The sequence below is a fragment of the Tamandua tetradactyla genome, chromosome 3 (assembly GCF_023851605.1).
Source record: "Tamandua tetradactyla isolate mTamTet1 chromosome 3, mTamTet1.pri, whole genome shotgun sequence".
In the NCBI taxonomy this organism is placed as follows: domain Eukaryota; kingdom Metazoa; phylum Chordata; class Mammalia; order Pilosa; family Myrmecophagidae; genus Tamandua; species Tamandua tetradactyla.
In genome coordinates this window covers 73,431,461-73,443,631 of record NC_135329.1, presented here as the reverse complement: position 1 = coordinate 73,443,631, position 12,171 = coordinate 73,431,461, and the positions used below count along the sequence as shown (strand labels likewise).

General features: G+C 39.6%; 1 pseudogene; it reads left to right on the top strand.

Moving 5' to 3' along the window:
- The first annotated feature begins 10,687 nt into the window (after positions 1-10,687).
- On the top strand, positions 10,688-11,544 carry LOC143675619 (ribosomal protein S6 kinase alpha-3 pseudogene; annotated as a pseudogene).
- Positions 11,545-12,171: the final 627 nt, after the last annotated feature.

The window sequence follows — 12,171 nt, the reverse complement described above, 5'->3', positions numbered from 1 at the left end:
TGATGAATATACAGCTATGTGATGATATTGTGAGCTATTGATTATATACCAAGAATGGAATGATCATATGGTGAGAATGTTCATGTTTATGTTTAAAAATTTTTTTAATTAAAAAAAAACATACATACATAGTTCTCTAATCTGGTTGGATGGTGAGGTTTCTACCATAAAGAATCTTTTAAAAAAACATACATACATGGTTCTCTAATCTGGTTGGATGGTGAGGTTTCTACCATCAAGAATCTTTTTAAAATGCTAAACACTATCTCTAACAGTAGCAGGAAAAGCTGTGCTTTAAAAGTCATACTAATTTTATTTGCACTGCTTTCCTCACTGTACCACAGCTTCAAAGGCTTTGATGGCTGATTTTATAGGTCTATGATCTAGTATTGAAAAGTCATAAAATACCTTTACATAAACACATCCCTGGGGCAGAGGGAAGTAAAATATACAAACACTTGACATTTTCATTATATAAAAGTTAAGACAGCAGCAGCAATATCAAGACCATAAAATATTGTTCTGAATTCACCAACTGATGCAGGTCCTGTCTGGGAAGCTGGCAGGACACATTCAAAGTCAAGCTATCATAACTCCACTTAAACTAAATTTAAAATCTTCAGTGCTAATATCAAGTTTTATGGCCAGGAACCAATAACACATTGCTAACAGTTTAAAATTGGTCAGAAAAGCTGCACACACCTATTGGCAGTTCTGTGTTTTGTTTTGTTTTGTTTTGTTTTGCTTTAACTGTATAAAACCATTAAAATGATAACACTGTAAACATGATATCATTTTAGGCGTCAGTCTAAGATAAAGTTAGGGGGAGAATAAATACGATTCTGATCCAATCACAGTTATTAAAATTAATAGTCTATACTTTCCTTGTGCAGACCGCTTAAGTAAATTAAAGAAGAGGAGAGACACAATTTAATATAATTCATCATGCGTATATTTTCAGTGGAGGCAAAACCCCACAAGATCCATTAACTGCACAAATAAAACTCAAAATGAACAGAAAATCCAACCCAAGAAAAAGCAATTAATATCCCATCAATTTTGACAACATTCCCACCAGGGATGGATTACATCAAACTTGAGATTAGATGATTTCAAAAGGGAAAATCCCCCAAAAGATCATGCTGATAAAAAACAAAACTTAAACTTTACTGATTCTCTCTCCCAGGAGATGCAGTCACATGTTATTCAATTGACTATATAATTAAAGATTTCCTGTAGTCAAAATCTCCTACAGTTCAGAAGCCTTCTGCTCTTTTCACTTTCTGGTAATACATTTCTACCAGCCTCCAACAGATTAACACACAGGAATTTCAAGGTGCCCCAGCATGGAACAGGTGCCCAGACCCCAAAAGGAGTATTTAGGGCCCAAAGAATAGATGGTTCTGTGGCTGCCTCTCCTGTCTCTCACCATCACCCACAGGTGAAACAAGGTGATAAAGAAAAGGCTACACAAATCCAACCTGCTGCTCTCCACACATGCCAGTTTCTCCCACATGTATATACATTTGGGAATCCCCAAAGCTCTTAAATTAAGGCAGCCTGTGTTCACCACGAGAAAGAGCTCACTCCATGTTCATGCAAACCTAAAGAGTTCCAAGGAAAGAAAGTCAACTAGCATACCTTGCCTGGAGGTTCTGCTCTATCTTAGGGGTCCCAGAAACATTCTATTCCCTAGAGAGTGGGTTAGACACAGAGCTGCCCCTTCCCCTTGCCCCTGAGCTGACATCCTGATGGGGCTGGGCTGAGTGTGCACCCTTCTCCACAGGGCCATGGCAGTCCTCCCGTACAAAAACCAAGGCCCCAGTCTTTCAAATGAAAGCATGTTTAAAAGCAATTATGGTCATCAATTGATAATGGATAAACAAAAAGCAGATAAACAAAAAGTGGCATATTGGGCGGGCCGCGGTGGCTCAGCGGGCAAAGTGCTTGCCTGCTATGCCGGAGGACCTCGGTTCGATTCCCGGCCCCAGCCCATGTAACGAAAACGGAGAAACAAAATACAATAAAACAAGAAAATGTTTAAAAGATGTTTCCCTTTCTTCCTCTCTTCCTTCCTTCTATCCTTCCTTCCTTCTCTCTGTCTTTCCTTAAAAAAAAAAAAAAAAAAAAAAAAAAAAAAAAAAAAAAAAAGTGGCATATTCATATTCACATAATGGAATATTATTCAGCCATAAACAGGGGATGATGCACTGATATCTACTAAAAGATGGGTGAACCTTGAAAACGTTATGCTAAAATAAATAAACCAGACACAAACATTCACATATCGTATGATCCCACTTATAGGAAATGTCCAGAACAGGCAAATACTTATAGACAAAATGTAGATTAGTGGTTGCTAGGGGTTGGGGAGAGAGGGGGATGGATAGTGATTGCTTAATGGGTATAAGGTTTCATTTTAGGATGATGAAAATGTTCTGGAATCAGACAGCAGTAATGATTGCATGACTCTGTGAATTGTACACTTCAGAAAGGTGAATTTTATATATGTGAATTATAACAATACAAATATTAAAAAATGTTAAAGTGATCATGTACTTTTCTGCATTTAGGTTCTATTTCAATAAAGAGTTAAACTTCAAAAAAGCAACACTTACATTTACTACATAGCACTCCATGTTAAAGCAAGATTATTGCTTAATTAGAAGAAATCAAGCTAGAATTAAAACTGTATCTCAGATAAACTCAGGATGTTTTCTAGAGCTCAAGGAAAAAAAATCAATTGCCATTCCATCATGACTGTATAAGATTGATTCAAAGTAAAGGTCACCATTAGAACTCATCAATTAAAATCTTTTTACAGAAAACATGTATAATTAATGACATTGAGGTTTTCTGGTCCACTCAGATGGTATCTGATCAAAATAACCAAGAGACAGATAAAAATTACATGTATCTCAAACTGTCCTCACATCTAACCACCAGGCAGTCATTTCTCACCCCACCACAGTGACCTTCTGTGAGCATCTTCTATAATTGGTCGCCTCAAGATCAGTGATGACTCCTTACCTACCAAATCAAATGGTCCACAACTACTTTTCCTGTCAACACTCTCTGCAGCATCTGGCTTATGAAGTATCCCCCACCTTTTGTTTTTGCTTCTAGAAGTTTCTGCCCCAAGATTCCCTCTTGCCATTGATGTTCTCTTCATTTCCTCCCACACAGGTTCTCCCCTCTGGCTCTTGCTCACCTGTCAGGGTTTCCCACAGTTCTTACGTCAGGTCCCTTCTTAGGCCCCACATTCACCCCAGATGAGGCCATTCTTATCCAAGCTCATCTCGATCCTAAACCTTTCTTATGAACATGAGCTCACATTTCTAGCTGCTTACTGGGCCTTTGTACCTGGAAGCCCCCGTTGTTCCTTCAACTCTCTAAATCCCCCACTGAATTGTTTGCTTTTCCCCATCAAATAAGCTGTACAGTTAAGCTCTCAGAACACAAACATCATAGCCATCGGAGATTTTCTGCCTCTAAGGCAATGTTTACTAAGTTCTCATTAACTTATTTAACTAGCAACTTAGAGAGTTAATAAAGCTCCCTAACTCTGCAGCCCCTCCACCCAGTTCCCACTGCCATCATCTACTTCAGGTTCCCACTGTCTCAGCCTGGACCATCACGTGGCTTGCTACTCTTGCCCAAATAGTGCCCCTCCTCGTCACCACCTGCTCTGCCTCTCCAGCCCCCATGGTAACACTAGCTGCCTAACAACCTCAGGCCCCTCCTGGCCTCCAAGAGGGAGTCTAAACCCCTCAGCAAAAGACAGGGCATGACTTCTCTTGTTGCTACTACTTCACCCTAGAATATGAGAAATGCTTGCATCCCTAAAAAGACCAAATTCACTGATATCCATAGAATTTCACACAGTTTTGGTAGTCTTTTAATTACACTGGTTTCTTCAATAATTAATACACATTAAAGGAAACAGTCAAGGTGAACCAACGGGCACAGAGTGAAGAATAAGTTCTCCTCCATCTGTCTATCCAGCTGTCTGATTTTTCTCTTTGAAAGCAAATACTATTCCAGGATTTGGGGAATCCTTCCAAACAATGAACACACAGTATGTCCTGTTTAGAAAATAGTCCCTTTCTTCCCCTGATATAATGGTGAATGCTCTCTGTCAGTAACCTTTCCACGGTCTGGAGTGAAATTGCCAGCTACCCTTGCTTGTAAGTGCATCTTTCTAATGCTACCATGCACAGACTGATGCGAGCCAAGCCTGAGCCAAGCTGGTTTTTTGGGTTGAATTTCGTCCCCCAAAAAAGACATTTTCAAGTCCTAACCCCCAGTCCTATGAAACTGACCTTATTTAGAAATAGGGTCTTTGAAGACATTATTAGCTAAGATGAGACCAGATTGAATGAGTGCGAGCCCTACTCCAATATGCCTGGTGTTCTTTTAAGAAGGGGAGAATTGAACATGGACAGACACAGAGAAGGCCAGATGATGACTGAATTAGGAAATCACACGGATTCCCAGAGTGCCCCTGCCAGCAGCCAGAGAGAGGCATGCAATAGATTCTCCCCTTCAGAGGGAGCAGAGCCCTGGGCTGATGCCTTGACTCTCCAGTTTCTTCTGGCCTCCAGAACTGTGAAACAAGAAACTGCTGTTGTTTCAAGCCATTCCATTTGTGGTACTTTGTTAACGGCAGCCCTAGGATACTAGAACAGTGGTTAGACCAGTTCCTGCCTCTGCCGCTCTCCCTCCACACATCCACCCTTTCCCCAATTTGATGTGGAGAAACATGGCAACCCCAGAAAGGCCCTGGGGGGCCAAATAACTCCTCAGAACTGAGCTACCTGCTGGGCCATTTTGATGCTCTGTGAGCCGAAAGCCCAGCCTGTCATGTTTGAGCCAATAAACATTGTGGGTTTGTTACAGCTGCTCGCCTCATCCCACAAACATGCACCTCATCAAATCTGGTATGAATTAGTTAAAAACCTGCATCAGGCCCCTCCTCGTCTCTGAAGCTGTCCTTAACTCTCCTAGCAGAGTGCTGACAACCACAGCACTCAGTTCGTAACTCTACAAACCTCAACACAAGGGGTTAAGTGCTGGTCATCTGTTTACACATCTAGTTACCACACTGAGCTCAAACAGGGATATTCCTTATCCCTGAACCTGGTGCACCTGGCACCAAGCTGATGTTCATTACATGAACTGAGAGAGTCCCTTCACCCCAGGAAGTAGTGGTCGGTGTCATAATAGTAGGACTGGTGGACAGAACTCTGTCAGAGGCAAAGAGCAGAAAGGAAGGCATGCTTCATAAATTCTGTCACCTATGACTCGCCAGCTCCTTTTAAATGAATTTTTGCATCTCTAATCCTTCCTGCATGCCATCCTTCAATGACCAACTCTCACACCTTCCTCACCCTTGTCTTTTTATGTCTTTTTATGTTCTGATAAAAACAGACCCCAAAGCCGGTGTCCCAGCAAGGTCTCCTGGATCTGCAACCACAAGAGTGCCACTGGGTGAGGGCGTAACATGGCATCTCTCTGACTCAGCAGTCTCAATTCAAAGGCTGCATATTCTATCAGACTTGCCTTCCAAGAAAAACTACAAAGAAGTAAGAATTTTCACCAACCCATTTCAGATAAGAAGAGAAACTCTCGGGAAAAAGAATTTCTCTCATCTACCTTATTTTTTAAAGAGTCACACCATGCCTCCCCATCACACACCTCCACCTCAAAAAAAGTTGAAAATTTTCAAATGATTTCAAATAAAAGTCAAAATAAAAAGTAACAAGAGAGCATTTTTATTCAGGTTCATCAAGAAAGTTCTAAGGGGGTAAAACAACCACAGCAAACGAGGTCAACATTGACTTCATCTCCATAGACCTCTGCAAGGAACGATTAGGATTGTCTTCTCCATAGATGTAGTTTCTGTCCTTTGGGGGGAAGTTGCTAGTTCTATAAACAGAAACAGATTGATCTTAGGCAATAGCCAGAGGAAATGCAAACTGGCAAAATATATATTTAAAACGTATTAGTGGAACACATAGACAATTCCATATTGTAAGCCCAAGGAAAGAGAGAAGCCCATTGGCTGATACTGATGTACCAGGTATGTATTTTAGGGTTTGTACCTGTCAGCTCCTTAATTTATCAGTGATGTGTCTATGACTACCAAAACCCACTAATAGGTAGAAAACAAGATAAGTCTTATCTGTCATCACTAAAATGCACATGATCTACTAGAAAAAATTCAGGAAGTTTCTTTAGTTACATAAATTCAGCCACCTTAATCTTTATTTTATTTCCAAAAACTGCCTTAGCTGGGCATTTTGCAGTTAAGTTTCATAGAAAACACAAAGTAAAACAGCAGTTGAACCTAAATGCAATGTGGATTTAGGATTAGGACATCCTGCTCAGACATTCTTGCAGAGATCAGGGGAAATACTTGGAGAACAGAAGAAAGTAATTGCCAGTTGAGTGGCACAAGAATGGAAAGGTGGTTGAAATTCAATCTCGGCTGATGATGCCATCTGAAGGAACAGAAGGTTAAGATAAAACCACTATTTGAATGACCCACTGGAAGAAACATCACAAGAATAGCAAGAGAGAGTTATATACTAAACTGGGGCCTGAAGGCATGGAATCTTATATTCAGTTGATACTTAAGTACAAAGGATAAGAAACAACGCTTCAAGGAGAGCAGGATAAGGTGATCTCCCATTGCACTTCCCAGAGGAGGCTCCATCCCCCAAGCACCCTACAGCCTGCTCCTCAGCATCTTTCCAGCCCCATCTCCCACTCCTCCTCCTTAGGACCCTGCTCTTGAGTCACATAGGAGAACTCACTTTTCAAAGCACCCTATGCTAACAGTTCTCTACTGTTGTTGGGTCCTCCCATTTGCATTATCCTCTTCCACCTCATGAAATCTTCAAACCTGGTTCAAACCTTAACCCACCCCTGCCACTCTCAGTTTGAACTTTAGAACTTTGCCCACATGTTCAAAGTGTTAAATATGAACACAATTCATATTTAATTATTCTGCCACCTCACTGCTGGCATGCTCTTTAAAGGAAGAGCTTTCAGCCTATTAACCTTATTATTAAACTCTAAATTCTCAGCACCTACTTTTCCTCTGATATGCAAAGGCCTTTACATTTTTTGCTCAAAGAAAAATCTGTCACACAACTCATCTCCCATTAATAAAACTGGAGAAGAAACATTAAAAGGTGCTCACCTTAATAACAGTTAGCAATTCACCCATCATACTAATGAGAAAGCCTTTGACATCCCTTTGGTTGGCACAATCCAAGAAAATTGCTATAATTCAGTGTTGTGGGGGCCAAGTAGAAAAGGACATATTCATAGATTGGAAATTTTCATAGATTGTTTATATAAATATAGAGTAATATGGCCTTCAGGAAAAGTAATGTGGACATATAGAACAAAATTCAAAACTCAATTCCACCCTTAGGGCTCTCTCATCTAAAAAATATTCAAAACTGCACACAAAAACACATATATCCAAGGATCACTCGCATTTTTGTAAAAGCCAAACATCCTAAAAGTTTATCAATGGGGGATCATTATGTAATCTTCCCAGATTATGGAATATACTGCATCATCAAAAATATGATAGATGTAAAAATAAGGAAAGATATGATGGATAAATTAAGAGAAAAAGAAAGTTGTAAATATGTATAACTTGATTCAATTAATGTTAAAAAAAAGCTCTGTGTATATGAAAAGCCATAGAAAGAGTTCTGAGAGGTACACCCAAAGTGATCAGAGGGTGGAAGCCAACAAGTGTATGTGCTGTCACAGTGGAGGCAGAAGAATTAATGGGGACAAGTGAATATATTTCATAGCTTTAGGAGATGTAGGAATATTGATGGGTATCTCTTACAAGAATACACTCTAGTATCTTTTGGAAATCAAAAAAGTGCTGCACCAAAATGTTGCAAAGCAGGGAAGTCACAGAAGTTTATTGACAGAAGTCTACAATGACAATAGGGTTTAACCCACTGGTCTAATGGTGACATTTTCTTAAACCTCTAAGTACAGTCTTGTGTCATCTACCAAGTTTATCCACTACCAAGCCTCAACCATATTGCAGTGCAAAGCATTTGAAATAAGCCAATACTGTTAAAGTAAAAATCCTTTAGTCTATTTATCAAGTGCTTATGTCAAAACACAACCATACTGTGATAAATAATACATGCTTTTGAAGATGCCTCTGTATAAATTTATTAAGTCCTTGAGGAATTCTTTATATTACTCTTGTCAATTCCTAAGTTGTTTGTCTGTTTAAGTAATACTGTAGTTAAAGAACAAGCCAGAATAGAAATGGCAGCTGGATTGCTGACTTTCCTGAAAACCAAAAATCAAGATTGGATCCCTCCATCTTTTTCAATCCTCTTCCAATAGCTGCTCATTATCACCATTTGATAACTTGGGGAAGGAAAAGCAGGTGAGGGATATGATAAGAGAATCTGTTTTAGGTACTATATAATGTGGGATAAAAATGGTGGTAAATTAAAAAGAGCAAAAAAAGAGAAATTCAAATAACTACAAAGGGGATTTCCATCAGATATTTCCTTTGTCAGGCCAGCCAGGAAGCCGAGTTCAGCAAATATATACTCACAGTTATTCCACCTCCAGAGATTTCTATGGTACCAAATAGAGCCAGTGCAAGAATATAGAGAGTTTCCATGCTCATTTTCTTTTCTCTGCTATTTAGTTCCAGTTCTGGGTGAGTATAAAGTAATAAATTGCTTGTATAACTTTCACATTGCCATATAGTTGACTTCTCTTTTAAAAAGAAGGGAACATGTTATGAAGAAACATTTTTTTTGAATGTAAAAAGTACAGTTGTTACGTCTCACATAGAACTCTGGAAGGAATCAGAAAAAAAAATCTACTCCTACGTAATTATCTTGTCATCCACTGCAATGATGGACCCAGTAAGCAAATATTATAAGTGAAATTAATTTTGACCTGTGCATTTTATGCCAAGATGATTAATGTAGCATTTCTAAAAGAAATTGAGCTTTCTGACAATCTAGGGTTGTATTACACTTTATGTAAAACAAGAAATTCTAAGCATTTTGTAGTCTTTGCAACTGGGAATCAAAGTTTTGGAAATGAAGAGAAGGCATGATTGAAAAAAAAAACAGTCTTCTGGGAGACATCCCAAGGCAGTAATAAAAAAATAAATGGGCTTCCTAAGGGTTCAGGGACAAGGGGGAGGAAAAGGTGGAACATTTTTAGGACAGTGAACTATCCTAATGGTAGATACATGACATTATGCATTGGTCAATACCCATAGAACTGTACAACACAAAGAGGGAACCCAAATATAAACTATGGGCTTCAACAAATAATAATATATCAATATTGGTTCATCAACTACAACAAATGCACCACAATAATGCAAGATGTGAATAACAGGAGAAACTGCATGAGGTGGGGTTGGAAGAGGGCAGTCTATGGGAGCTCCGTATACTTTCTGAACAATTTTTTGTAAACCTAGAACTTCTCTAACAAAACAGTCTACTAAAAATTAATTAATTAATCAATGGATTTAAAAGTACAGAGATCTGTCTAGCTTTACCAACTGAATCTTTAAACACCTTTGGGGGTGGGGAGTCTGAATGTCTTACACTAACAGAGACCCCACACTTACAGTAACACAGCAGAGATGCTTGACTTGCCATTAACAATGGGATGTGAAGACTATATTAAAATGCCTTTGAATCACTCAAGTGTCTACTGAGTGCATACTCTGTCCCTAGGTACTGGAACCCTCGTGAAGATGACAGTGTGAGAAAGACAAGCAAGAGAAACAACCCGAGGTTATCGGTGATAAAAATCAAGGAGAGCTCAGACGTATTGAGGAAGGCCACACAAAGTTCAAGACCATGTTCACACAAAAATGGACATGATATCTTGGTAGAAGTCAGTGATCCCTTTATTATCAAGTTGCATTATGCTTTTTATGCATTAGGTAGGGAAGCTGTATTTTATTTTGGATTTTCTTAGGGGAGGAGATTTGTTTACAGGCTGATCCAACAAGGCAATATTCGCAGAAAAAGATATCAAACTCTACTTGGTTGAATTTGTACATGCTTTATACCATCTTCAGAGCCTGGGAATAATCTATAGAGACTTAAAACAAACAAACAAAAAAAAACAAGCTTCCTAATGAAAGGTCACATCAAGGTGTAACAGATTAAGTAAAAAAGTCTATTGGTCATGAAAAGAAGACATACTGTTTTTGTAGAAGTAGCTAATTGTGGAGGTCATGTCAGAGTATTAGTTGGTGGTCCTTGAGTGTGTAAATGTTTGAAATGCTCCAAGGAAAAGAATGAAGATCGAACAATGAAAATGGTTTTTAAAGCCAAGCTTGGGATGCCAGATTTTGAATCCTGAAGGCTGGAGTCTTTCATGAATGCTTTTCAAATAGAATCCTGTGAACAGTTCGGGCCTAGAAGCAGATGGAGTTGAAGAAATTAAGATTCATCTTTCTCAGTGATAGACTGGAGTAAATTATACAGAAGAAGCAATCCAGTCCCCTTTGAGAGTGGCAACTTGCAACTAAAATAATTCTGATCTTGAATTTGCTACAAAAACTCCTTAAGATCCACCTGGCATACCACCTAGTATGAATGTCCATCAGCTTTTTGGGAGATTTATTTTGTTGCTGTCACTTCAGATGATGAAAGTCAAACTATGCAGACAGTTGTGTGCATTCAGTTGCTCAGGCATTTCAGAAGAACATATTCTGTTTACTGATGGTATGAAGTCAAAGAAAATGTTGGAATAGGCACCTGCCCTGTTTGCAAGTGATGGATACATAAAACCACAAACATGGAATATGCAGTGAAGATTATTGATAAAAGCCAGAGAGATCCTCAGAGAAGAAATTGAAGTCCTTCTTCCTCATGGACAGCATCCAGACATTATTACCCTAAAGGCTATGAGGATGGAACATACATACGTGTTGTAGCAGAACATAAGAAAGGGTGGGAATTGCTGGATACAATTCTTAAATGGAAAGATTTCTCTGAACAAGAAGCCGGCCGTGTCCTGTTTATTACACCAAAACTGCTGAATATCCTCCCACGTGACAAGTGGGTCACAGAGACTTGAAAGTGAGCAACATTCTTTATGTCAATGAATCTGCTAATCCAGAAGCTATTCAAAATTGTGATTTGGGGCTTGAAAACAGCAAAGAGCAGAAAATAGTCTTCTCCCAACTCTGTATTATACTGCAAATGTAGTTGCACCAGAGGTTTTTAAAAGACAATGCTATGCTGCTGTTTGTGCTACATGGAGAAGGAATGTCCCCCCAGATCAGTGCTCACTGGTTACACTCCAACTGCAAAGGGCCCTGGTGATTCACCACAGGAAACATTGGCATGAATAGGCAGTGGAAAATCTTGCTCGATGCTTACACATTGGGTGACACATTGCAAAGGACCATATCAAGGAGATTCATATGGATCGTCCTCAGAGATGAAGGCCATTCTTAGATGGCCCACTGGGACCAAGTTCCAAAGTTCCCAAGAATAGACAAGACACAGCTAGGAAAGAGGACCACAGTGGCTGCACAGGAGCCTGGAATGAGCTGCCAGTTCTGGAACCAGTAGTCTCCTCTACTGTTGCTCAGCCGAAGGTATTTTTAAAAAGCAATGTCCTGGGTGATGCAACCGTGGCTCAGCAGGTAGAATTCTTGTCTGCCATGCCAGAGACCCAGGTTCATTTCCCAGTGCCTGCCCATGTAAAAAAAATAAAGCAATGTCCACAGCTCTGTGAAGTGACCTCATGGTGTGAGCAGATAGCATAAGCTCTGGTGACACCTGCAGGAACACACCTTCCCAGCTGGTACCAAGAGTGCTGCTGCGCCCTGCTTTTCTTCTCCCTCTAAATGATGGTCAGCAGATGTGATTGTCCTAGAGCTCTGGAAACCACGATGAATCAACAAGAAGACCACCACCCAAAAACAGACTGAAGAAAGTACTCTGTACCACAAAACACTATTTGTATAGGAAACATTCCATGTCCCTTCAATATTCTCTGTTGGTATCAGTAATGGGTAGTTTGTGCTAAGCACTTAGCTTAAAAGATTCGTTCCTGTTAGCACTGGGTCGTTGGTGCCATGCAGCATTTGGTACGTTTTTGTAAACAGTTCATAGCAGT